Source organism: Syngnathus scovelli, chromosome 4 (genome assembly GCF_024217435.2).
Source record: "Syngnathus scovelli strain Florida chromosome 4, RoL_Ssco_1.2, whole genome shotgun sequence".
In the NCBI taxonomy this organism is placed as follows: domain Eukaryota; kingdom Metazoa; phylum Chordata; class Actinopteri; order Syngnathiformes; family Syngnathidae; genus Syngnathus; species Syngnathus scovelli.
The window spans coordinates 13,278,416-13,304,307 of NC_090850.1; the positions used below are offsets into that span (position 1 = coordinate 13,278,416).

The 25,892-nt window shown below is 41.2% G+C and overlaps 1 long non-coding RNA gene across 2 annotated transcripts in view; it reads left to right on the forward strand.

The window, feature by feature from the left end:
• LOC125967473 (uncharacterized) overlaps positions 1-25,892 on the forward strand; it is a 42,627-nt gene that overhangs the window by 11,497 nt on the left and 5,238 nt on the right. For both annotated transcript variants that reach the window (XR_007480745.2, XR_007480744.1), the window contains exons 2-3: positions 25,274-25,462; positions 25,604-25,723. This is a non-coding gene — a long non-coding RNA (uncharacterized lncRNA). The remainder of the gene's footprint in view (positions 1-25,273; positions 25,463-25,603; positions 25,724-25,892) is intronic.

Sequence of the window (25,892 nt, forward strand, 5' to 3'; positions counted from 1 at the left end):
CAATTTTCTGTTTACATTTTGGCTTCTCTTTTTGCTGCATAGCTGTCCTCATGTTCAAAATCATTACTTTTCCGTTTTTGTTTTTGTTTAATCCGTCTTGCTTGAGTTAGCACCACGTGGTTACCATCAGGGGCGCGGTGACCATTGGGAATTTCGGGAAAATTTCAATTTTGGGCCCAATCTCAGCCTGACAGTGACAATATGATATATATATATATATATATATATATATATATATATATATATATATATAAAAGTGACCATAAACCTTTGAGAATGGGCCTCAAAGTGGATAATTTTGCAAATGCCCACATAATCATTACAAGCACTCTAAATAGAATAGAAACATTGTGCGAGTACATCACAATCAGCATAACAATGGGCAAATGCAGGTCAGTTGTTGCGCATGTTCTGCTCAAAATAATAAACTTAATGGCCCTTCTCCAGTGAAGTGCCCATGACGCAAATGTATTCATCCACTATTGGAAATGCACTTTTAGGTAAGACCAAGTGCACAAGCAATTGGTGCACATGCACATGATACTCACAAGGCACAGCCAATGTTTTGACAGCTCAGTGTGAATGTGAATTGTTTTGACAATTCAAAGAAACAAACACTAGGGGCTCTACTTTCGTAGACAGGCACACATAAAAAGTGGCACATCTTTATTTTCTTCCCGGGGCAAGTATAGCTTACCATGTTTGGGAATTATGACAGACTACATTTTACCATGCTGGGCCTTCCAGCAGACTGAGGCTGTTTCAATCACATGCTTCTGCCAATTTGGTGTTGTGACGGACGTGGATTTGGTGGTTTTGGTCAAACTACTGGCAGACAGATTGTGCGCTCCACTGATATGTGAGGTTTAAGTCATCACATCTCATTCATATACTATGTGACAACATCGTACAGGGTGGAGGGACAACTGTCTCTGGTAGAATACCTTCCGTTTGCAAGCAATGAATTCACTGCCGTATTCAATAGGGCCCGTCCTATATAAATTTTTGTGGTGGCGGATGCCAATTCCAATAGTGTTGTGATACTGAACTGCATTTACGGTTTTATGAAGAAGTAAGATTCTATCAGTGTGCAGTCAGCAACACTGGCTTATTTTTTTTTTATATATTTTTTTTTTATTTATTTTATTTTTTTATAAAGGCCTGGTATCAGCCAAAACAACCGGCCAGGTGATTAATGTTTGGCACTGAGGAAAGCCTGAAGAGACTCCAGTTTAGCCAAATGTAGCGTAATTGTGTTTAAAGATGTTCAATTTAAAACAATAAGTTGGAATGCAGAGCCCCGTGGCACCTGGGGCATGCCTCCGAGAGCTTTTTATGAAATCTCACATGTTAGTTTAGTCCTGCAAAGGATCCTCCACTGCACTCTGAGGCATAAGTGGATACAACTTATTGATTTTCTTTCAAACCAGATTGCATTGATTGCCTCGGATATGGCAGACGAATCCAGCTGGTTGCGCGTCCACCGGGACAAAGTGGGGAGGCCGACACGGAGCAGCGAGTGAGCACGCCACTGTGGGGGGCCAGGCTTCATTACACCAACTAAGAGCCCACTGGCCCAGTGCAACCCCCGTCCAACTCTCTCCATCCTCTACTTAGCTCCAAATTAAACAGAGAGCTTTTTAATTATTTATCAATACCATGCACTCATCGCGGATCAATCAGCGTGAATGGTTTTCGAGCATAATGAAGGACACCGCTTCAATGAACTTGTGAACATTGATCGTGATCTTTGCCTCCGCGCCCTAAGTAAAGATGAGCGGTGGCGACAACAGCGGTGTTGGTAATTTGGGGTTTGGGCGAGGATGAAGTGGAGCACGCCAGGAGCTCTCTCCTGCCTGAGCACACGAGTGTGCTTCAGTAAAGGCAAACAGTATCCGCGCTGAGAGGCCCTCTCGTCCGCCGCCATTAATCAAGTCCTTAAAGAGGACACCTCATCTTATCATCACCTCACACCGCAGTCACAGAAGAAGAGGAGAGGCTCCTCCCGGAGCACCACGCGTCTCCTCGGAGGACACTTCTCGCAGCAAATTACGCAGCTTCCCATCCCTCTCAAGCTTTCGTAAAGTTTGATTCATTGTGTTTTTCGGGCCTCGGGATGAACTGAGCAACCTTAACTTTCCCTCTCCGACGCCATATTTTCTGCACGGGTGCATGGTGTCAAGCTGAGTGAGGGGCTATTCCACGTGGAGTTATTAGAGACACACAATGCAATCTAATTTCATTCCGCCACATTCAAGCGCTGTGAAGTCAATGTGGCAGGCCGGTAAATAAGTCATAGGCTTCGGGCTTCAATATGAATTAACCCTTTGAGATGACTCTTTCGTGATATTCGAATAATACCATTGCCGTTTGCTCACATTTCTGTCCGTTGAAGAGCTTCCGGTAAATGTAAGTGATATTGAATTTGGAACAAGGCAGCGTAAAGCAAGAGACTATAATGAGATTCTTATTTCATCCTTATTTGATACGTGGTGGGGGTGGAATTGGATTACGGAGGACTTATTTGTATGTGATATTGAGCACTGCAAAATAAATTCACAGCTATTCAAATTGAAATCAAAGCTAGGTGCATCAGATAATCCTTTTCAAGATAGTAGAAATTGACAGTCCAAACCCACACATGCACACACTGTGGAAAAAAAAAAAAAAATTCCTCGCAATACGTAGCCAAGAGCGTCTCAAGACTTTGTTTTGGGTTTTTTTGGGTATTTTTTAAATATTTACCACTCAAATGTTCTTGATTTTTCTTCCCCTTTCCTGGCAGCATAAATAGTTGCATCCATATTCATAGGAAATTTGACTCAGTGTCTCTGACTCATCTTGTCACAAAGAGTCTTAGCTAAAGCGCCTTCCCAATGGCTCAGTTTGTCGCTAGATCAGGAAACCAGAATTTGTTTTGAAAGCCAGAGCCTTTTGAGACGTCAGGCTGAAGGAGCCTGTGACGACGACGTTGCTACGCCACCGTGGCTCCAGCTGCTCATAAATCTTTTTGAAATAGCTTATTTGCGAAGGAATGCTGCGACGTAAGCCTGAAAGAGGGACATGGTTTTAGTGTGAAGATGAGCGGCGGGGAGCTGCCATGGAAGATGTGATGGTGTCACTGGTGAGGTTGTGAGAGGCTCTAATGTGAGAAAGGATGAAGAAGAAACAGTGGAAGGTGCTGTTGATGCTATGTAACCTTGATGTGAACCGAAAATAGATGAGACATTTCCTTTGCAATGCAGGTGGCAACTTGGCAACAAACAAGATGTCCACTCTGGGGCCGTGTGAGTGCAGAGGTGAGCTCTCAAATTTGGCGGCCCGTACTTCATTTCCACCATTTCTATGGCACTGGAGTGCTTAATCCATTCATGTGTTACAACTGGGAGCAAGTATTTTGGAACAAGGGGACCTTTATGAGAGCATCACCTTATGCTGCCATGACAAACCTTTGTACATTATGCAGTGTGTTGAATTTTTTAGAGTAGCCCCAACACTTACTCTTCGTCCACCAAGAGCAGGCCCGTAGACTCGGGAGGACAGGCAGGAGGATGTTGTCCGAGAGTTTAAACATCACAGCATTCACCTTCATTAAAATTTCAGCTCCTGTTTGTTTATTACAAGTCCACACAGTTGTCAGCAAAATGTTGTACCCCTGGTCAGTGTTTTACTTTGATATCTCTTCTTCCTATAAATATAATGATTTGTATTCACAACAGTAAAGTAAATTGTACTTTAAAGGTGTAGGGAAAGCCTTTCAATTATTCCTTACTCTGAAGCACAATGTAGCATTTTGTTGAGGTTAAAGAAATAAATGAGATCTTGGCATAGACACAACTTTGTTACCAAAGGCCTGCATTCAAGAAACAACACAGGCTGCAGAAAGTCGGGGATGCAAGCCACATCCACATGAAGAGAAAATAGGGCGAGAAAGTGAGCGCGAATGAGTTCATCTCATCAGAGACGAGGCAACAATTGGAATCCTCAGGAGCCCTCTGCTCAAACTTTGTTCCGTCTCCCAGTGTGAAGTAGCCGGCAACGCTTTGAGCAGCCCACACCAACAAAACGGGGGAAAAAAAGTTATTTGGGTTATAACGAGTGACCTTTCCGCGAAGCAGCCAAACATGCATTTTTATGCCAGGGCATAAATAGCTGAGCTACATAACAATTAAGGTAACCTTTCTGTTTAAATAAGAGGCCATTGCTCAGAGAAGTGAAACAACATGAATGATAAATTATTTCTGCAAACCGGTGGAAAGAATAAGAAGAAAAAAGAGGGATGAAGTGGGGGAGAGAGCACAAGTGTCTTGTCTCAATTGTAAATCCCAGTTATAATGCCTCGTTAAAAAGATTTGGGAAGGCGAAACAGAAGCAGACTCAGTCTCTTTTTCTTAAAGGTAGACAGGTCTCAGTGGGATTCATTAATGTGTGTCCCGGCGGTAGTCTTCCTCTTACAGCACAATCGCCTGGGTTAGCACCAATCCCGGAATTACACCTAATTGGACAATTACTCAAACTCAGAAACCTCCTGCAATAAGCCAACAAGGCCGCTAATAAACACCTTGTCTTCTAATAAAAACAAGGAAGTCATTTGCGTCGCCCAAGAGGCCCAATTTTTTTTCTCTACGCTACATTTATTTTCAAAAATAATTGCATGTGCTATGAATGAGAGTATAAAAAGAGAGCCAAGAAAGCGGTGTCTACCTTAGGCCCTGTGCTGAATTCTGTACCTGGGGGACAGCTCATTTGTTCCAAAGATAAGCTCACTGCACACCGCACGACTGTAATAGTATTACTGTCCTGCTATAATAAAATAATTACACTTTTGTCTTACTTTTCAACCAACCCCCGCAGATTAGACCGATGCTCTAAATACAATGGCTGGAGATAAACATGGATGAAACACTAATTAAAGACAACACTTGTAATAGAGTTTGTCCTTATCCATTTTCAGTCCCTGTTTTGACAGGCGGACATTAAAAGGCTGGAGATAATCCTTTGAAAATAAATGAATTACAGATGACACATGTCTACATATCTTCATCTTTGTGCTATAAAAGTCATTCCATTTTTACATTTGACCACACGGTGACCTTGCGACAATGTTCAGCGCAGGGTAAAGTTAGCAGCCATTTACACATCTTGCTACGGACACTCAAACAGACAAATGAATAAATAATCACGGGCGACCTTGCGCAAGTGGCCACAGCAGTGTCACGCCTTTGCTTGCAAGTGATCACCAAAATGGGAAAATGAGGGAAAACAGGAGGAAACAGACGATTCACAATCGGTGGACAGTGACAAATGGTGTGGAAAATACAACTCAGGCAGCCGAGGGAAGAAAAGAGTAATACTCACAAATAATTAACTGGATAAATATTGGAGAGCAGGCTGACTAATTACTTCACACGTCTCACTGCGCTCACATTATTGTTACTGTTGCCGTTAACCCTTTCCCATGCGGTGCAGCTCCGCAGGGAGCCGAAGTTGGTGTAATAACTTAATTTAGTTGTTCTATGCAAGCGCATGGTTGAAAACAACTTATCTTTAGACATGATTCAGAAGAATTATATAACTTTACAGTGTTCTACAAAAAGAGTCATCAACTGCTACTTTTTTCTAATTATAGCCTAACTACACACTTTTGGCAAGGCACATAGCATTTACCTACAAACAAATTATTAAAATATATTTAAAAATATATGAAAAAATGTGAAAAAAAATTTGGTTACAGAAATAAAATAAGAATACAAAATCAACTTTTTGAGCTTTCAGCCATGTTGAAATGCTAGTTCCTCACCACCCTTTTCCTTTATTCACTCATCTTGGAGCCTTCCTGTTCATTCCTTCTCTCTAAGCATCTGCCCCGCCCGACCAAGGAAAACGTTCCGGCACCCCCCTGTACTGCCCCTGCAGACTAAACACGCACCCGGTTTCTCAGAGCAGCTGTCCCTGCAACTTGAGTCGAGTTGGCTGTTCTGATTTGGGTGAATGAAATAAATGATATAATGTTTCCAGTAGCTTCTGCCATATGGTCAATTACTAGTCATTGCTGTGTGGTGCACTGAATTAGTATTTGACTTGCGTGTTATTAAACTAGCAACCAGAATAACTCGTATTTCATAAGACAGTGGATCACCATTATGCTAAAGGTAATACAGTACATAATCGTGTATGCCTACCGTTAACTGAGGAAAGCTTAAAATAGAATGATGCAGCGGTACGACTTGGTGGTGGCCCACTGGACCTGAAGTCATCTCCGGAATGTGATTTTTGTTGCGAAAGGTTGCATGCATTTCAGCGACTCGGAGACTCTCCACGCTTTGCTTTTTGACCATGAAATCTAGTTTCAGAACCCAGCAGACTGCAGTCAGCTCAGTGATGTTTGGCCGCGTTGTTTGGTGTGCAGTAGGCCAATATTTTGTGAAATGCAATGCTGTACCTGAGTACAAGAGTGATATGGATATGTTTTTCAAACAAGCCTGAGAAAAACATACAGTTGGTGAATCGAGCCCATTATTTCACAATTTCTGTTTTACATGTAGTTCACAGAGTGTAACTGGTTATTATCAGATGGGTTCCAGCAGTATCAGAGGAAAAAAGTGCATGGTTATGAGTACGCTGCACAAGTGCAAACAGTTGTGGGGTAAAATGTCACTTGCTTTAGAATGAGGAGGACCGCTTGTTCCTTTCTGCCAGTGCGCTTTGTGACAGGCGCTCCTCGGGAAAAGTGGCAAATCTGTTCGCACAAGGACGTTTCTCCAATAATCTGCAAGGCGGTGGTTAATGACAGCAGCTGTGAGGCAGGCATGCACCACTTCCAAGCTGATTTAAGTTTAACGAGCCACTCCAGAGTGCTATTGATTCAAATCTATTTTTGACAGGATACACTGTGAGCATATATTAAATGGATAAGAACACCTCTTCGACACTCGGAGAGTATTGCCATCTGGAGGAGAAGACATTAAGGAAAGAGATGGGGTGTCTTTCCTTTGTGATGCGACTTGATTTTTGACACTGTCTTTCAACCAAGAAACACTCATAATAGAATATTTGTTCCAGATGCTTTGCACGAACAGACTTGCATACAAACAGGCGTCTTTTGAACATTGGATATTTTGAAACTCTTTTTAATCAGGTTAAAAAAGTGTTGTGATGACACACGGAAAATGAATGTCTTTCTCTTTTATTCTTCTTCTACAAAAGATTTTTTTCAATAATTAAAGTAATTAAAGCTCACAATAATGACATAATTTGTGTTTGAAGATTGCTTTCTTCTAAAACAGCATAAATAAGCAAGTTGTAATTGTAAAAGCATTAGTAAGACAGATGGTTATGATGATTGAATTGGAGTATAAAAATTAAAGTAATTGTTTTCATTGGTAATAAAAACTGTTATCAAAACAGCCTTGTTTCTCTTAAAAAATAATTTGGTTTTTTTCAAAGATATTAAAGAAAGGACAAAATGTTTGAATGTTATGGCTTAACTTTCAGGCTATAATTTCACTTTAGAAGAGGCGGAATGAATTGTGCCGTGATTTATGATGGGATTTTTTTTCTTTAGAAATAGGTACAATGATTTGATTGCGATATAACATTTGCTTAAAGGGATTAATGCAACTGCCATTTTATTTCCTCAATTGGCCTTGTCATGTTATTCTTGTTTCAAAACATAAGGAAAGCCTCTGTCAGATAACACATTTAAAGTGACTTTTCACTAATGTAATACACACACACATGCACTCAACAGTAGCTGAATCCTAACAAGAGTAAACATGATAAAATAACAACCCACTGCATGACATGAGCTCCGTGATCCTCATGGCTGAGCGAGGCAGCAGAGGGTTACTGCAAAGAGCAGATGGTGCATGCTAAATTTCGGTTCCGTACTGTCACTTTTATGATCTTTAAATATTTTTTCCTCATGGTAGGTTGTGTGAAATTAAATTTCAAATGCCTGCTTGATTATATGCATGTATTTTTTTTTTCTTTGAAGAGGACGATGACAAATGTTATGAAAATTTGGAATCTGTTTTCTCCACCAAGCCAACTGACAGCTTCCTAATGCTGCCACATTAAAGTGGTTTTCTAGTGCGTGTGATGCAGCTTTAACTAGGTCCCCAGGGCATTGTTAGTTATCATTGCTTACTGCTGGAGTGAGCCCCGGTGAAAGCAATTTTAGCTTTCCCCCGAATCAGTGGTGCAACATGAGAGATGGCCAACGAGAACAAACGGCTCACTACTTTCCTCCGCCGATCTTATCTGTAATGCGGATCTCGTCCCGAAAGAGGCGCAAACGCAACCCCCACCCTTTAAAAAAAAAAAAAAAAAAAAACGTGAGACGGTTGGCCCCAGGCCCTCCCAATTCATGCAGATATCCTTAAATTAGACTCATACTGATGCACCAAAACATCCTCTCAGGGCATTAGACGTGAGCACTTATGCCACAGAGTGTGTGGGAGGCTTTCTGGATGCGAGCAGATCAAAATACATGAGAATGCCATCATCAAATCCCAACACTGCCAAGTTTCCCTTCTTTGCCATCAATGCACTCAATCCCAAAGGCAATAGGCAAGGTTATTTACATTCAAGGAGTATAACGAAAACCGATTTGAATTGGAAAATCGGTTTTGATTGAAAAGATGTGAAAATGATTTTTTTTTTAACCTGCTGTCTGCAATGCACTCACGGGTCACTTCTAATTAGCTAATAATTAGAAGTGCCTTTGAGATTTCCTCATTTCCCTTCCAAATAGATTATCATCAAGCAGCATATTCAGTCAATTAAGTAGATGCTACATTGTGAGATATGAATAAGCTCTCACGGCAGACAACATGCGTGTAAACAGCAAATTATGTAAACTTCATAACAGGGTGGACATTTTCCACCAAAATTATCACATTTTATGAGATATATATAATTGTACTGCTGGTATGTGTGCAAATGTTTGGCCACTCATAAGACCTCGGGGTTTCATTATTCGGCTACATTTTCATGAATGGATGATACCAAAGTAGTATAGTGTTGTTCAATCTAAAATGCATTATGTGAAAGATTCATGTTAGTCCTCAGTATCATACTAACAATCATCAAAATGAATGTATTGATTAACCAGAATGGCAATGAGTAGAGCACAGACCTCCACCACGGCAACCAAGAGCCAGGAAATAAATGAAACGATAAAAGCCCTGAAGCTGACGTCAAGCTTGTGTCTTTAAAGGTTTCGTATACGTTACATCTGGAATAGTCGTACGGACACTAAAGTTTTTGTTAAAACGATGTAAAGAGATTTTTTAAACCTTTGTGTACTCAGCAAATGGGGCACCTTTTGTGTGTTTTAGGCCGCGAGTGGCTGAGTGAATACGAGCCATGCCTCAGTCAAAACAACCAATTTCTCTGCTTCTCTGAACTGAATCCAAATGTGAAGGAATCAATTAATCTCGGTGAGGACAGTCCTTTATGTGTTTTATCCACCAGCAAGCAGGAAGCACGTTTGGTGTCCTAGACTTTACAGAGAACACACACACTAGCAGAAGCCACAAATGGCGATGCCTATTTTCATATTATAGCCTAACTATAAATCGCGGGTGCTTAATTGCTCATCATTTCCCAAAGCCGTAACATTTAGATGGGTGCACTGGTCTCAGTCAGGAGGCCCTACATTATGTAAATCAATGTATGTTATCATTTTGTGCCGCTGCAGCTGTAGACAAGGCACTTTAACCCGTGCCAACGTGCTAATGGGAAGAACATCTCAGATGGCGAAGCTTGATTGGCCCTGTCAAGAGTCAGGTACTGACACTTTTAATCACGGGCTAAACAACTCAAGGTTTTGTCTCTGGGGTTTTTATTTCTACAAAGGTTTTGCCTTTGTTTTGCACCACTTTAAAGATCAAGGATTGACAAAGAGGCTCTCACATGTAACTAAATGAAATAAGCAACGTAAAATAGCTTTTAGTATAATGCAGCATATTTGTATACTACAAAAACAATACCAGTATTGAAAGACAGATGGACTGTGTTGAAATGACTGTGAAAAGCATAAACCATAACAGTTAATTTGGTGCAGTCATAGCTGCCATCTAATACATTTCTGTGTAAAGGTGAGAAAATTCGGAAATCACAGCTATCTCTATTTTAAAAAGGGAAAAAAATACAATGCATTCTAAAGTCTACTTCTTTATGGGTGCCATGTGCTATGCAAGTCTGGCATCAGATGTGGTTCAAATCTGCGCAGTGGTGAGCTACACTGAGTTTTGAAATGACAATTATATGCTGTATATTTAAAACAACCATATATGTATTTATCTTCAGAAACTTAACATGGATATTGGTGACTGTTCGACTTGCTGAACATTTTCCTACTAGTCCTACAACTTCTACTACCTTAGTCTTACTACTTTAGTCACCATTATGTTATTTCCAGCAGTCCTTCCACCAGTATCATATGTCAGATAGTCCACTCAGATGAAAACAAGAGTGAGAAAGTGTCTTATTACCACTACACTGCCTACAGGCATTCTTGCCATTAGGGATTACACCAAGCATCGCTCATACATTAACTCAATTTAAACAGCTGATCAATACAGGATATATTGGCGTGCTCTCCCAAATCAGAATCACAACATGACACTATGTGGTTCACCCTCTTCTTTCTTGTACGTACCTTGTTTCTCCATTGCCCTGCTCTGATAAAGTCACTGCTGCATGTAAGGTGGGTGTACCAGATATTTTCCATGTTTTTTAATGGTTGTATTGGACAGGTAAAAAAAACTGACATATATAGACTACCAAACCTCTCACCACAATATCACACCGATGTGAGCAACACTTCATTGTCTTGCTGATATCAGATCTTTAAATGCGAAACATGTGCCACCGCATGTGCCAGCATCTCATATGCAGAGCATTTAAACTTTAATTTTGTAGAACTGCTTAAAACAGCTGGTGGTTTCGGTATGCATATCCGTGTTTACTGCTGATTATGTGCACCAGAAAAAATAATCATTCTTGGCACAGCAGGTCACGAGTGAGCTTGTGGAGGTGGATGATTAAGATGAAAACACATTGTGTTGGATGGAGGTAAGTGACCTGCCACTCTGTTCAGATAAGACTCCAATTAATCCAGAGTGAATTGCAGTAATGTAAAATACAGATAATTACTAAATCACCAGGCTGCATAGCTTTGATAGATTTTTGTTACTCAGTGTTATTGCTGCGAGGAATAAGAAATTAAATGGGTTATATCACAGCATTTTCAGATGGATTACAACTGCTTTTAAATAACCGCAAGAGCAATTTCATCAGCCCTGCAATTCGAGAAGCCACTGACAGGCGCTGCATGATTCAAATTGAACTTGCTCTCATCATTTTAATAAAGCGCTTCAGTCTTCACCCCCAGCGGGCACACGCGCGCACAAGCACACATTGGCGCATAGACTACACAAACAACTTACGGTAAAGGAACACACAATATCAACACAACATTTATAAACCCAACAGAGTGTTGCTCCTGTTTTGGAAATGTGTTTAAATCCTCTTAATAAGTAATCTGGGATTTCATTTTATTAGATTTTTTTTTAACACTCCCAAAGAGTGAGTAGTAAGTCAATTGATGAGACAGAAACCTCAAGTTCATTTAATTTATATAAGTAGGTACGTCAGTCAATGCAGTAGCTCGCTGTCTTGAGACTTGCTTGAAATCGACTGATTCACCTTTCAGTTTACCAGTTTAACAAGTGTGACCTTTGATCTAAAGTTCCCAAATGGCCCTACAATGAATTATCACATAATAGGAACTAACAAGATGTCATATGTAAATTGAATTTAAAATACAAACACTCTCATTACAGTAAAATAAATGTCTTTCAGGATATGTAAGTAAACCGGGGTGTGGACCCTTTCGCCCAATGTCCCTATGAAGAAGACAATGTCAAACAAATCATGCTGTTTGCTGCATTTGAAGCAAACCGAGCCTACAACAGAAACCAGTGGACAAGTAATCAAAGGCACGTGATGAGAGATTTCATGGGTGGTTATCTCAAGGTCCTTGCTGCACACTTTTGTGTGAGATTGTGAGCAAGTGGCGGTGCCAAGCGCCAAGGGCTGCTGCAGAGATTGCTCTCCTTTAAAAAGCATCCTGGCACCGAGCCCCCGATCCAAGCCAAGGCCCGACTCCGTGAGCATTCATTATTGCGTCAATTAGAACAAACATCTCAACCTCCCCCAGCTCTCATGCTTTTAGCACAATTTGGCAAGGCTGCATCCAGCCAGTAAGATGAGACATGCCCAAATTTGATGTCGTTATTCAGTTCACTATCTAGACTTTTTTCCGAAGTTCTCCCAGGGCTATTGCATGAAAAGCTTTTAAATGTGCGTAGGGAGAAACTGGCAGCAATATCAACAAAAAGTGGAGGAGGTTGCTAATCTGTGCTCTTCTTAAGCACAGTGTTTGAGTTGATGCCTGACAAATGTCTAAAAAATATACACAAATGTATAAAAAAATAAACATTGTTGCATTCATGCATGGCATGGGGAATCCAATACTTTGCTGATACCAAGCCACATAACTTGTTCAACTAATTTAAAAGGGTCCAGAAAGTCTTTGTTCTAATCTGAAGGACATATCTACTCACTAATTTTATTCAGAGTAGGCTCCAGAATGCCATTATCTTATTGATGAAGCACACAAAAGGAATCGATACAAGCGAGCTGATGGTAAATATTCCACAAAACCGTGTGAAAAGAGGCTGCCAGTTTACAGGAATCAAAGTCAAGTGATTTATTGGAGTGGAGACTCGGACAAAGATACACGGGAAACACTGCAGGAGGCGTGTCAGCGCACTTATGAGGTGTGTCAGACAAGGTTCAGGACACGTCTAATTAAAGATATATTTCAAATCTAATCTACAAATTGTAAGGTTGCCCTCATAAATCAATCAGTACATCGACAAAGAGATACTAAGACGTTTTCCTCGTTCAGTGCGCGAGAAGAGATGAGAAATGAGGGCCCTTTAATTCCAAAGGGGTTTTTAGGAAGGGGAAAATTGTTTCGATTTGAACTAGAGTATCTTTAAAGCCATTCTTTTGTGATGGCAGTTTTGGAAGTTTTCTGACACATCTTGCATGAGTTCACAAAAGATAAGATGTTCTTAATTCCTCCACAAATCTACAGTACTCCCTAATTACTGAAATTGCCCCCAAGAACATTCGTATGATTTATTACAGGAAAAAACTGACATACAATACAGAACCTGAAAACTACTAACCAGTACTCACCAGTAGCAGGGTGTGGATTACTTTACCTTACATAATTCATCTCCTAATACCAATTCTAATTTTTGTGACTTCTGTGCATCTGTTTGACAAAACAGAGTTGTATTAGCTGAATTAGCTTCATAATTACACGAGCCACAACTAGATAAATAAATAGCCAGCAAAGATGACCAAATTAGTTTGCCACTGTTTCATTGTGGTTCAGATTGACCTTTTTGTCCAGTTTAGCAGCTCAGTCACTTATTCTACTGCTGCTATGAACAAATGGGCTCTACGCATTTTGCATAGCAGGGTGCAAAATCATATAAGTAGGAATGAAGAGCGGAGACATGTTTTGCAGAGGAAAGCTTTGAATCTCCCAACACATCCACAGCAGGGTGTGCATAAAAAGATGCCACTTGTGTTTTTTTTTAAGACATATGAACTCAAGAGGTGCATTTTTCATCCTATGTTTGGTTCAAAGAAGTTCATGAATGAAAAAGAAGCCACAGTGTGATGGATTTGCACACTCTTCAGGTTAAACAACAAAAAAGAAAGAACAGAGAGTCACGACTGAAACAAAACATTATTGCCACCATTATTGACCAAAAAAACAACAGTCTCTTGTCATATTAGTGTTCACATTTGTTGTATGGAACAAAGCATAATATGGCTGCCTTTCCACTTTCATTTTTAGTGCTTGAGTTGTCAACTGGGCTCGGACGTGATGGTTTTCATCAGCTCCTTTTTTTAACTTCACTTTCAACCTAAGTAGGCCAACAGAGTTGACACTTGGAGTAGAGAAGCCCAACATCACATAAGCAAAATTCAGATGATTGGTAAAATGATATGCTACACTAAAGCAACTATCATCAGTCTGTCATGTCTGTGTCCTTTGGTGTGTAGTGGCACGCCTTGGGCCATGTGGACTTTCCAACAGCGACTGTAGATGACTGACAGGCACCAGGGATGGTGACAAAAAAGAAATACAGAGAGAGTACAAGTCAACAGCTTTAAGTTGATGTCTTCAGAAGTCAACTCACACCACTGCTGTGAATCTAAGACTTTCAGGGGAAGGATAGAGTTTTTGGACAGTGAGTTGGAGTTTGGAAAATTCCTTTCTACTTGTTTCAGTTATGTGATTTTTTTTTTTTTTTTTAACAGAATCATACAAGTTCCATTGAGTCAACTCATCTTTTTGCATATGTTTAAGTATTGTACAGTGGTTCCTTGACATACAGGTGTAATTTCCCGAACCCTACACCTCTGAACTGTGCCGGACGTGCTAACCCGTGGGTCAGCATATGTCGCCCTAATCATCGATACATAACCTCCAAAGTGCTCATCCTTGTTTCGCTTGACAAACAATAGAGGGAGCAGTAACAGTAGAGTGCTGGTTGTGTTTGTTGGAAATTAAGCTAATTGGTTCATTTGCTGCTTGGATGCAGCACAATGATGTTCTTCCTCTTCAAATTTACAAGTAAAGCAGCCAGTAATGCCAAGCAATTAGAAAGGCCTGCCACCACACAACATGGACTGGAGTGATTGCTAATGTGGATTAAGTTGAATTATCTAGCCAGTGGAAAGAGACGGGGCAGCACTGAAAAATACTGTAATACAAGCGCCAAGGACAATGTCCTAAATGCCACACTTGAGCAGCTATGAGGGATTTCTCTTTGAATAAAATTTAAATATTCAATCCTCCAAGTGCCATCTGATGAAAAGTCAATGTCAGTAAAGGCAATATCAAGTGCATCTTCCTTCTTATTCCACGACGGACACTCAAAAATATTAGCACTTAAACAAGGATCCAGAACGTTGATGGGGAAGAAAAGTCCCTCATTCCCTGCCTCTTGAAAGCATGGCTTTTCTTTGAGCGCATAACCTTTTGCAATGTATCAGTGAGAGCAAACCAATAAGGAAAACTGATAAAGTATCTATCTATCGATCTATCGATCTATCGATCGATCTATCGATCTATCGTTGATTTACCATTTATATTGTCTGTTTACAAATATTCAAGTAATTGTGCATTTAATTTAAAGGGTTAATTGTGAATATGTCTCCTTCCCTATCCAAAGCAAAAGGAACTGAAGTTGGTTTATGCATGTTCAAGGTAAATATCTCAAATATGTGTTTAGTACTTTGTGAAATGTTAACACAAAATTGATTTTCCTCTCTTCTTGTACTTTATATTTTCTTTCACTGTGAGTCAAACATTTTACTGCCAACATTGGTTGGCTTCACTTCTTGATTTACTTCACGAGAGCAGACATAAAAGTAAATATGGTCAGCTGTGATACACTCAGCTTTAAAGTCCTCTATGCCAGGTTAGACGAGTGTGATGCTCAGGCCAACAACAGAGCGAAGCCGAAACATTTCCACACAAAGCACAGAGTGGAGCCTGAAGAGCCACATTCTCATTTTTGTGTAGTCGCAGCCTGCTGGTCCGTAGTTACATAGGCATTTGGGCCAGTGGCTGGGAGAAGCGCAGTGTGAATGATAACAGCCAGGACAAATTACATGACGAAAGAGCAGGCCTCTCTCCCCCACTCAGCCATGGTGGCATCACAGGGGTGGAAAATGACAATTCCTTGAAAAGGTCATACATGACGCCTGCTCTGTGATATGAGCTTACAGGCAATCTGACAATCTTAATTCAAATCATGACATTCGGCACCAAAAAGTGGGATGTTTTCATCCTGCCGTGTCGGAACAGAAGTCTGACCTTTTCCATGTAGGAGTTTTAACAAATGCTAATCATCTCTTTATTAATAGGTCTCACAGGTCAGACCTCCTGTAATGTGTGCACCTCACACAGACTCTTAAAATGTTGCTCGTGTTACTCTAATATTTCCTACCAAATTAGCACATTTAAATGTATCGTACATTAGTCATGATACGATCGGGATTTTATTTCATTCTTATATTTCAAAACGTAATCAATTACTTTGTATATCTTCTTTTTTATATTGTGTTTCTTTTTTTTTGGGGGGGGGGTGTAAAAAAAACCTTAAATCAACCTTGAAATCAATTTCATGCTTCAACCAACCACCAACCCATACCTGTCGTCCCACACACAAGATACCACAGGAAATAAAATGTCTTTCAACAACTCTGCAGCAAAATGAATGCCATTCATTTCAATGATTGAATGATGTTCCTACCTGCTGGTTTACCCATGCTGAATACCGTCTATGTGCAGGAATGGAAATTGGATGACATCTATTCCTCTTTAGTATTTGGGCATTTCATTTCTAACGCCTTGAGCAGAAGTTAATTGAGCATTAGTTTGAACGGTCCCCTGTGCAGCCGCATATATTACACATACCAGGGACCGCCATGACCTGGGTTTTTGTCTTGCTGTAAAATGTTTGGGTTGCCATTTTAGTAAAACAGGACAGGATTGAGTTTCTGCTCAACATAACAGAATATAGATGCAAATCTTTTGCAATGAAAGTTGCAATCGAGCATTTGCTCTCCGCAAGTGGTCTGGAAGCTGTATCTTGGTCCCAAAGTCGACTCGAACGCCATCGGTATAGAGTCCAAATATTTTATTGGCCTTTCTTCGAAAGTTGATAACTGAAATGCCTGTTTCCTTCCTACCTTGTGCAAAAAAAGCAAAAGCATATTAACTTCAGTCGACTTCCCACTTTCTATTGAATGTGCTTAGTGTCACATTTTGATGGTAAGCGGTTTCATTTCATCATTTCATCTACGTCTCCGTCTGTCTCTCCATCATCGTTTACAGGCTTAAAGGTTAAGATGCTCATGTATCCAGATCTACAAGAAAAGCTGTCAGCTTCAAAATATTCAACAAAACAGCCACTTTCATTGGGCTCTGATCTGTGCTTCCTTTGCAAAAACCATCCCGGGTTCGCAATAAAACCCAAACAGGAGGCGACACCGACGGGCCGCTATGTGGACCGACGCAGATATGGCCGCTAAGCCTTCCTCACAGTTGGCTGCTCAGATTAATAGGCAAGATAGACATAGCGTATGTGTTTACTCATCACTCTGATTGCACCTGCCTGCTACAAAGCCTTTATTTGAACTGGTCAAGATTATAGGCGACGGGATGAGATGCTTTACAAATTAAGATAGGCGGTAAGGCGTGTGGTGACAACGTAATGATGTCATAGCTCACATCAGCCCACCTCCATTTTGTGTGTGTTTTGGGGATTTTACATTTATTTTACTCCTCAGTCAGCTTCCAGATATTACAAGCCACCAATGACTGACTTAATTGATGGGTACCTTGGCATATACTGTACATGTTTATTCCATATGAACAAAAATCACCACCTCCTTTTGACATTAATAGACAGCATAATGGATGAGTCCCCATTGTCCTCTCATCCCACCAGCCTCGGACAAAAAGGGCTAATATGAGAAATGCCAGCGGTGCTGTGTCAGTAGCTGAGAGTTCAGCTTTGACAAGGAGCTGCTCTTCAGGATGTGATCCGATGCCACGCATATCTTCTGGTTTCTTGTAGCGTCTCTTTTGCCGAGGTTAATGAGCTTGACTTGGAGTATCTTTGCGGAGCGCTACTTTGCACCCTCATTCTCTTTAAGCGTGCGCTGCCGGTCCTATCGTTGCTATGGCTGAAAACAGCAATTTCATTCAGTCCGTGCAGTCAGGGGAAAAGTTATCAAGTAGCAGAGTGGTCAGTGTTCAGCAAAGGTCATACTCTCGCCAATTAGCTGCGTCCACCAGGTTTGTCAGCATTCAAGGGATTAATTGTCCTCATTTTGCTTCACTCATGGTCTTTGGCAGACTAATCCATGACCGCTCTCTCCCTCAAAATGGGACCTCGGAGAAACATTTGCAAGACAGCGCTTGTATTTTGTAACAATCCTATTACTTTCATGGTGATTTGAATCTGTAGCTTCATACATTTTTAATTGAACATGGTTGTCGCATTAACAGCTGGATATGCAGCCAGCCTTTTCTCACATTCTCAAACCAGCCTTAAGTGAGAAAGCCTTAAATTAAAAGGCCCATAGAAATCAATAAAAGAGGGAGCACGTGTCGTCTCCTAATGCATCCCTCACGACATGCGCTGCCTGCTCTTGTGTCTAAAAGCACTTAATGTGCAATAAGAATCAGTCCACCTCAGATGTTGCCAAACATTAGAGATAGCGTGCCTGAAGAAGCTTGAAAGTTTGCTCTTTGTGAAAAAAGTGTACCATTAAGCGAAAGTATTTTATCACGTTGTTTGTTCGATTATATTATGCGAGCCAACTACAAGATATGTGCAGGATATGTTTTATAAATATACAACATCCAGCTACGCGTAGTCTGTAGCGCTTGCCAGTTAATCGCTGGTGACCAAATTGCCATAATACAAATATACATTAAGGGTAGTGTTGACAAAAGTAGGTCTTTTGTGTCATATATGTAAAATCTGTCTTCATGAATGTTTTTCAAATGAACTGTTGGAAAATCAGTGTCAGCCACGCCCTTTTAAGGCTCGCATCGTGGTATAGTTGTTGCAACCTTTTGGCGCAATTATATGTTATACTTTTATATCATACTTTTTAATTATGTTTCATCATTATTATTTTCATTCATTATAGTGTTTAATTGTTTAATATAGCAGGCTGGAGTGGCTTTCATTATCAGTCAAGGTGCCACTATGCATCCAGCCGCGACTCCCTTTAATGGCTATGCAACGTTCCAAGCTTTGGAAATTCCTTGGATTTTGCAAACCTCTTTTATTCTAAAAAAAAATGGACACAAATTACCACATGTAGACAGCTGCCAAAATCTTTAACAGTGTAGAGTGGTGCCTATCCTTTTGCCCATCTAATGGCATTCTAACCATATCAAAAACACATTTGAGCAAAAAACAGAAGGGGTTATTTGGGAGACTCAGAAGTTAAGCTGTCTGACATGGACAGAAATGGAAATTTGAGCTGTCCACTCTTTGTAGGTCACTCCCCAAAACAATTTTATACCCTATTTTGTCCCGCTTGAAGATTGTTTTCTTCCTCTTGAAAATGCTGTTGCTGTGTAAGTATGTATCCTTCCTTTTGCTGCAATTGGAGGCTTTATCCTACGCGACATGGTGAATCTCCAGCGCCAGCGAGCGAACCTTTGGAGGACTGCATGAAAAGAACTCGTTAAAAGTAAAACTCATACACAGGGGTGCGCAGCGTGTGTCGAGCTGAGATCATTTGTGAGTGGCCCGACAACATGCTTCTAATTGCCCCTGCTAACTCTCTCGTGCAGACACCTGTCCGCAAACACAGAGGCACATACCATTTCCCCCGTCAGACAGTGAGCGTCAAAACTAAAAAATGGATGAGATCTTTGTTCCTCAAATGGCTGTAGGTTTCTTAAGTGCTGTCAGAGTAGCGAAGGGGCCAACATGCATTATGGAAGATGGTGGCTCGCTAAGCGTGTGGCTCCCTGCCTCTCCCTGGTACCAAGAAAAAAAAAAATCTAATGGAGTTGATGTCTGGTCACTTCAGTGGCATCTCATATTCTTTAATATATAAAGTTGGAAGTTAATTAATCTCTGAGGTATACGGAAAGCTTACGGCTTCACATTTCTGTCTGGGGGAGCTAATTCCTTCCGTCTCGGGTGTTCAAGAGCATAAATGGGAGTTTACCGGCTTAGCGCCCAACATAGGATCTTAAAACGGAACTGCTTGTTCTCCAAAGATTGCAGCGCTGTCCTCCTTGCAAAGCATTGGGAGAGATGAGCTAACAAGCCCTAATTGTCTGCTTATGTGACTGCAGTACTAAAAATGGAACCCGTTGCACGATAGAAAGTCTTCTCTTTTAATGATATGTAAAGCAGGATGTGCGCTATCCACTTAAATCCACATTGCTTGCATGCCTTTCCAATTACTCCTATGCTAAACTTCCTTCCAGGATAGACTTCCTTCAGTGGTAGATATTCATCTGTGTAGCACGTACGTAGTACATTCTGAGAAGACACTCATCTTAAATGTATTGTTGCAACAGATTAGATGGCAAAGATCTCTGACATCTCATTATCGATATCATACTGAGGGGGTTTATGTGGCCTAAATTGTGCCACAATGACAAATGAACAATGCGATTTGTCGGCTTGCAACAAATATATGGAAACGTAATGTCATGCTGCTTTCGCTTAGATCTCGAACCTATCATGATAAGCCCAAGGTCATCTTTTAGTTAGAAGTGTCTGCATAAGTAATGAGTGTTCCCTGTAGACTCAGCAGAATGGGTTAATAGTCACTGGCCAGGGTTTTAAATTCAGAGAAGTGGAAGTCAGAATTTTTTGTTACAAGCTTTAACATCAGAATAAGGAAGCCTGTTCATGTGGCACAGTCATCCGTTCCTTTCCTCTAATCAGTTTCAAGTCAAGGTTTTACACACGAGAAATTCAAATAAGTCAGCAGTGAAGACTGAATTCAGAGTTGACTACAGTAGTTAAGTGAATTTCTCCAAGTGCCATTTTGGGTGGGAGCGAGGAGCCGAATCACCCGCAGTTTGTGTCAGTCACGCGGGGTCTGCAAGTGACAAATTATTAAGGTGGAATTGACATGAAATGTAGGACGTAGTCACCCTCTACCTTTTCTCCAACCATTAGTAGTATGAACGGGGTACTTGACAGGGTGCGCCATCAGCGAGCATCAGCTCAAGCAGGCCAGCTCTCCTCTTTCCTCCCCCGCAGATGCACCTTGGGCCCACAGTGGTCTCCTTCTCTTCTTTGTTCCATGCATCTGCTCAGCGTCACATGACAACATTGATTAGCCTCACCCGGGCTCTTAATAAGACAACGGTAGAGGAGGACAGACAAACACAACAGATCAGTCGCGTGTAATCACTTCATACACATGCCCGATGCTGTCTTGACCAGGACTTGTCCATATTGTGAGTTAAGGGTATTGTCGTTAGTCCTAATGAGGTCTGGAACATCTTCCTTACTGTATGAGAGGAGAGCCAGATCCTGTCTCCTGCATCTTGGCCTCAAAATCACTATGTTTCAACCAAGAGTGATAATGCAACTCTTTTTTCAATATCGTGCTCTGCAATATGTCAAATTTTAATGACGGGATAGTGAGTTCATACAACATGGAATGTAACGTCGGAAGCAGGTATACTGTAGTACTCAGCACAGACTGAAACAATTCTCAGCAAGTGTGTCTGACTTGATAACAATGAAGGCCATACTCCAGTGCTAAAGGTGTAACGCTATCTGCTGAATGACTCTACTCGGCCCCAATTTAAGTGGACTGTAACAGCAAACAGGAATTATAGTCGTCTCTTGCTATATCATGATTCAGTTTTTGTGACCTCGGTGCATAGCTGATGTGTTTTTGTTATTGACGTTTCTCATTTTAATATCAGCGATTAGGACATTAAAAATTAAAACTTCAGTTTCAAGACGCACTTTTCAAGAAAAATTAGTTGTAACCTGTAGTGTCAGTAATTTGTAGGTAGTTTATCGTCCTGTAAGAACCAAGTGGTGTTTTTCTGTAAACAAAAGCATAGCAATTGTGTGCTGCTGTCAAATTAAAGGGCAAAGTCTGTGCAATGCCGCTACAAATATTCAGAGGCAGCTTCATAACAGGCTTGCAAATTGTATCTCTCCCTGCATTCGTATTCCGTTCTGTTCTAGACGTTTGTTGACATGGATTTTAATCTGTAGCCCAAAAAAAAGGAAAAAATGACAAAAACAGGCAATTTATTGTGTAGTTGTTTGATTGCTAACTGGCCAACTGACACCTTTCCACAAATGGAGCACGTACCTCTGTGATTCATTAATTTGAAATAAATCACTCTGTTTCCCAAACATGTGCCTTTTAGATCAGAGTTCAGGAGAAATAAACATGCATGTGGTGTTCTTTGTGCTTAGGGCGAGATGGGTGTGAGCGCGAGTGGGTGGGCCGCTCTCTTTAGGGCCACGTTCCTGCAGGGTGAACTTCAGCGTCTCTTCCCCTTCTGCATCCTGGCGGATGCTCCTCACTCTGATGTGTGTGTGTCCCAGCCCACCTGTTCAGGCCTCATTACTGTCAGGTCTGTGTTAATAAATATCCAGGTGTAGAGCGCTCCTCTGTGCCTGTACTTCATCACCAAGGAGCACCAGTCTACAGGGCGCCCCCTCCTCTCTTGCAGCAATGCTGACAGGAACCATGATTACACTGTAAGCACTGTAGTTATTCACCTTCTGCCCAAACTACGACACCGCACTCCATCTTGCGCCCCACCATGCGGCACACACACATACAGTGTGTGGAGATCCATGCGGTGATGCACACTGACAAACAAACAGATATTTGTGTTTTCGTTCCCATTATTTTTACCTTCAGTTCATTCCCAGGCAACACGAGTGCATCCTTTTCATTTGCACTGTAAGGAATATCCTGCCAGCAATGTGGACAATTTATGTCATCTGGGAAAGTTGCTGAAATCAACAGAGCAAAAGGCTGAAAATGTTGCCAACAAGTTTCTCTTTTTGTCCTCCACTTCTTTCACTGCATGGTTCCGTTTTGAAGGATAGTTTAATCAATGTACAAAAGAAAATCCACCACATTGGTATTTGAGGAGGGGGAAATAGCAAAAGCAGAGTCCCGATAGTCCCAAAATGTTCTTAAAACATTGATTGAATTAACATAGATGACAAAGATGACATACATTTAGATGATATCAAAGTATAAATTAACAACAGGCATTGAAATAGCAGGATAATATTACACTGCAACCTCATGAGAAATGAGGAAATATTTGGAATGCATGCTGATGTGACATGATAATTATTGTTTCATTTGACGAGCAATTTATTTACTGATGCTATCACTGAATTACGTGATTCCACCAGAGCAATGCACCTCATTAAGTCAAATAAGGTACCCTAAATATTTAACAGCCCTATAAACCACTGGAAAATTCAAAGCCAGTGATACACATCTTGATAAATTAACACAAGAGAGACGGTGCAGGTGGTCATAAGAGGTTTGTACTACCAATACATGTGACTGATTATTTGTTTTTGCTGCTTATTAACCTAAATAAGAAATAAAAATGACTGTCGGACTGGGGTCAAAAACTGTATTTCAAATCCAAATTCCAAGCAGCACTCCTAGAGATATCTTCTGACACATCATAGCGTAATGTGTTAGGCATGAACAATCAGTCAAATAAAAGTAGTATGTTTATTTCTTAACATAACTGAATGAAGACCAAGAAAACTGTCCAATGTAAAATCAAGTGTTAAATTCGGCCGGTTATGGTTTTTGGACTTGGGAATCTTTTGTCTACGTATTTGCATTGTAGTCTGTAAATGGGATCAAAGTGAATGGGTCGGAAGGGCCAGCGTGAGAGTCCTCATCTCGACGGCCCAGGAATGACAGAAGCACTTGACTCTGGAGCAGCAATCAGATGCTGAGGGCTTTAATGCACCGCCTTGGGTCTGAGCCATAACAGTTGGGCTTGATAGGCCAGTGAGAGGAGGGCTGCTGGAGGTCTTCATTGCCCAGGGATTTGTGGACAAGGGTGAAGCATGTTGACACCGATCGGAGGGGATCTTACAGAGCGGGTGATGCGTTTCTCTATGTTGGACGTACGCCTTTGTCACCTCCTTGACTGGCTCCTTGTCACTCACTGATTTTAATGCCACAAGTGTCCAAGAGGGGAGCTCAATTTTAGTGCACACCAATTTTATATTTAGAGCAATTACATAAGTGCCATCCAAGGGTTCTTTAACCGTTACTGAAACCATGGCGCCAAGTCCAAGATCCTAAACCTAAAAGGTATTCCTAGCCGACACCATTCCTCTAGTCTAGATGTAATGGTCAAGTGTCAAAATCCACTAGGCTTCATAATGTACGGTATTTGAGATTAACCCGAACCATTATCCCTAAAAGCAACCCCACCTATAGCACGTAAACATAATCTCCTGTCTGAACCATAGATCCTAAACCTGTATATTGTATAATGCAGTGGTTCTTAACCTTGTTGGATGTACCGAACCCCACCAGTTTCATATGCGCATTCACCGAATCCCTCGTTAGTGAAAAATGTTTTTGGGGAGATTCAAGACATAGATGATTTTCACTAGTGCACAAAATGAGCCGTGCATGAACATCACCTTGCTCAAAGAACAAAACCAACACTATGCATGACCTCACAACAAATTACATACTGGCAAATCAGTATTTACACAATAAATTAGGTTTGTTCGGACCTCCACAGTGGAGCCTCTGTCGAACCCTTGAGACCGACTCACCGAACCCCTAGGGTTCGATCGAACCCAGGTTAAGAACCACTGGTATAATGTATGTGGATCAATCCATTGATCGTCATTGCTCATGTGAGATTATTCCTAATCAGAACTACTAACCTCAATCCTCGCCCCTAAACACCACCCAACCGTAACCCTAACTCTAAACCATAAACTGTAATCCTTGAGCCTAACCCTTGAATAACATTCCTGTAGATATAATGGTTATGTGTCCCAATCCATTAGTCTACATTATGTATGTAAGATAAACTCCAACCAAAACCCTCATTTTAGCTCCAAAACTCAACCCCAAACAAGAATCACTAACCCTAAATCTGATCATTTAAAACAACAACAAAAATCCCCATGCGTTAGCCTTTATTATAGATATAAGGTTAACCCTATGTCCACAATCTAACCCTCAATTTCTATAAATTGTAAAAGTCCTGTCCTGTTCCTATAAGATTACAATTGAGTGAGAGCTCATTGTGCAGTGTTAATGTGAGTGCAGGAGTCAACGCTAAATGCATGCCATGACAGATGCAGGGTGAAGAGCACTCATTAGCATTATGGCGATTTGTTGATGAGGTGCAAGGCCGATTTGACTGACTGTGGCTGTGCTGTTTGATACCGCACAGCTTTGATTAGCGCCTCCATGAAAATGTATGCCCCATGCTCAAAGAAAAGTGGGGGAGGAACTACCTGTCAGGGAATTCACAAACAAGGCTATACTCGGAGCACAGGGAACTGTATATTTTAAAGTGTAATATCCCTCGCCATTTCCTTTCATTTCATTGCAGGGGCGGTCCCTGCTGATACCCAACCGCACCCTTGAAAAACACACCCAAATGCTGAGGATTTACACTGCAACCCTGCCAACAAATAAGTGAGAGAACCTGCGCTCCATCCACACAACAAAGACACTGACAGCTGCTGTGAATACCAAAATTACTTGGGGTGGAAAGAAGTATATAAATTAATCAGTGCAGGTAAATAAATAAATAATGCATATGAGGAGCTAATTAAACGTGTTTATTCCCGTTATCATATGCTGCCCTCATTTCCACCACTTGAAGCCATAAATCATTAAGCGGCTGCTAAATTGGTCTCTGGGGCCAACCCAATGGCAGGGGGCGGTCAAATCTTGTCTGGCAGAAGGCAGGTGTGCGGCGGACGGACGGATGGCCTCTGCTCTCGTGGTCCTTGGACAGTGGCATCTGACTGAGGGGAAGCAGGCGTCATGCTGGGAGGTGAGTGGCCGGAGGAGAGCTGGTAGCAGAGAGGCTGACAGCGCCGCCCGTCACTGGGCCAGACCCGCTTTGATTAATGAGGGCATTTGAAAGACAATTAGCGGGAGCAGATTTGCCTTCAACTACCTTATCAATCAGAACCTGTTTAATTCAACGTGTGGCGCCCTCT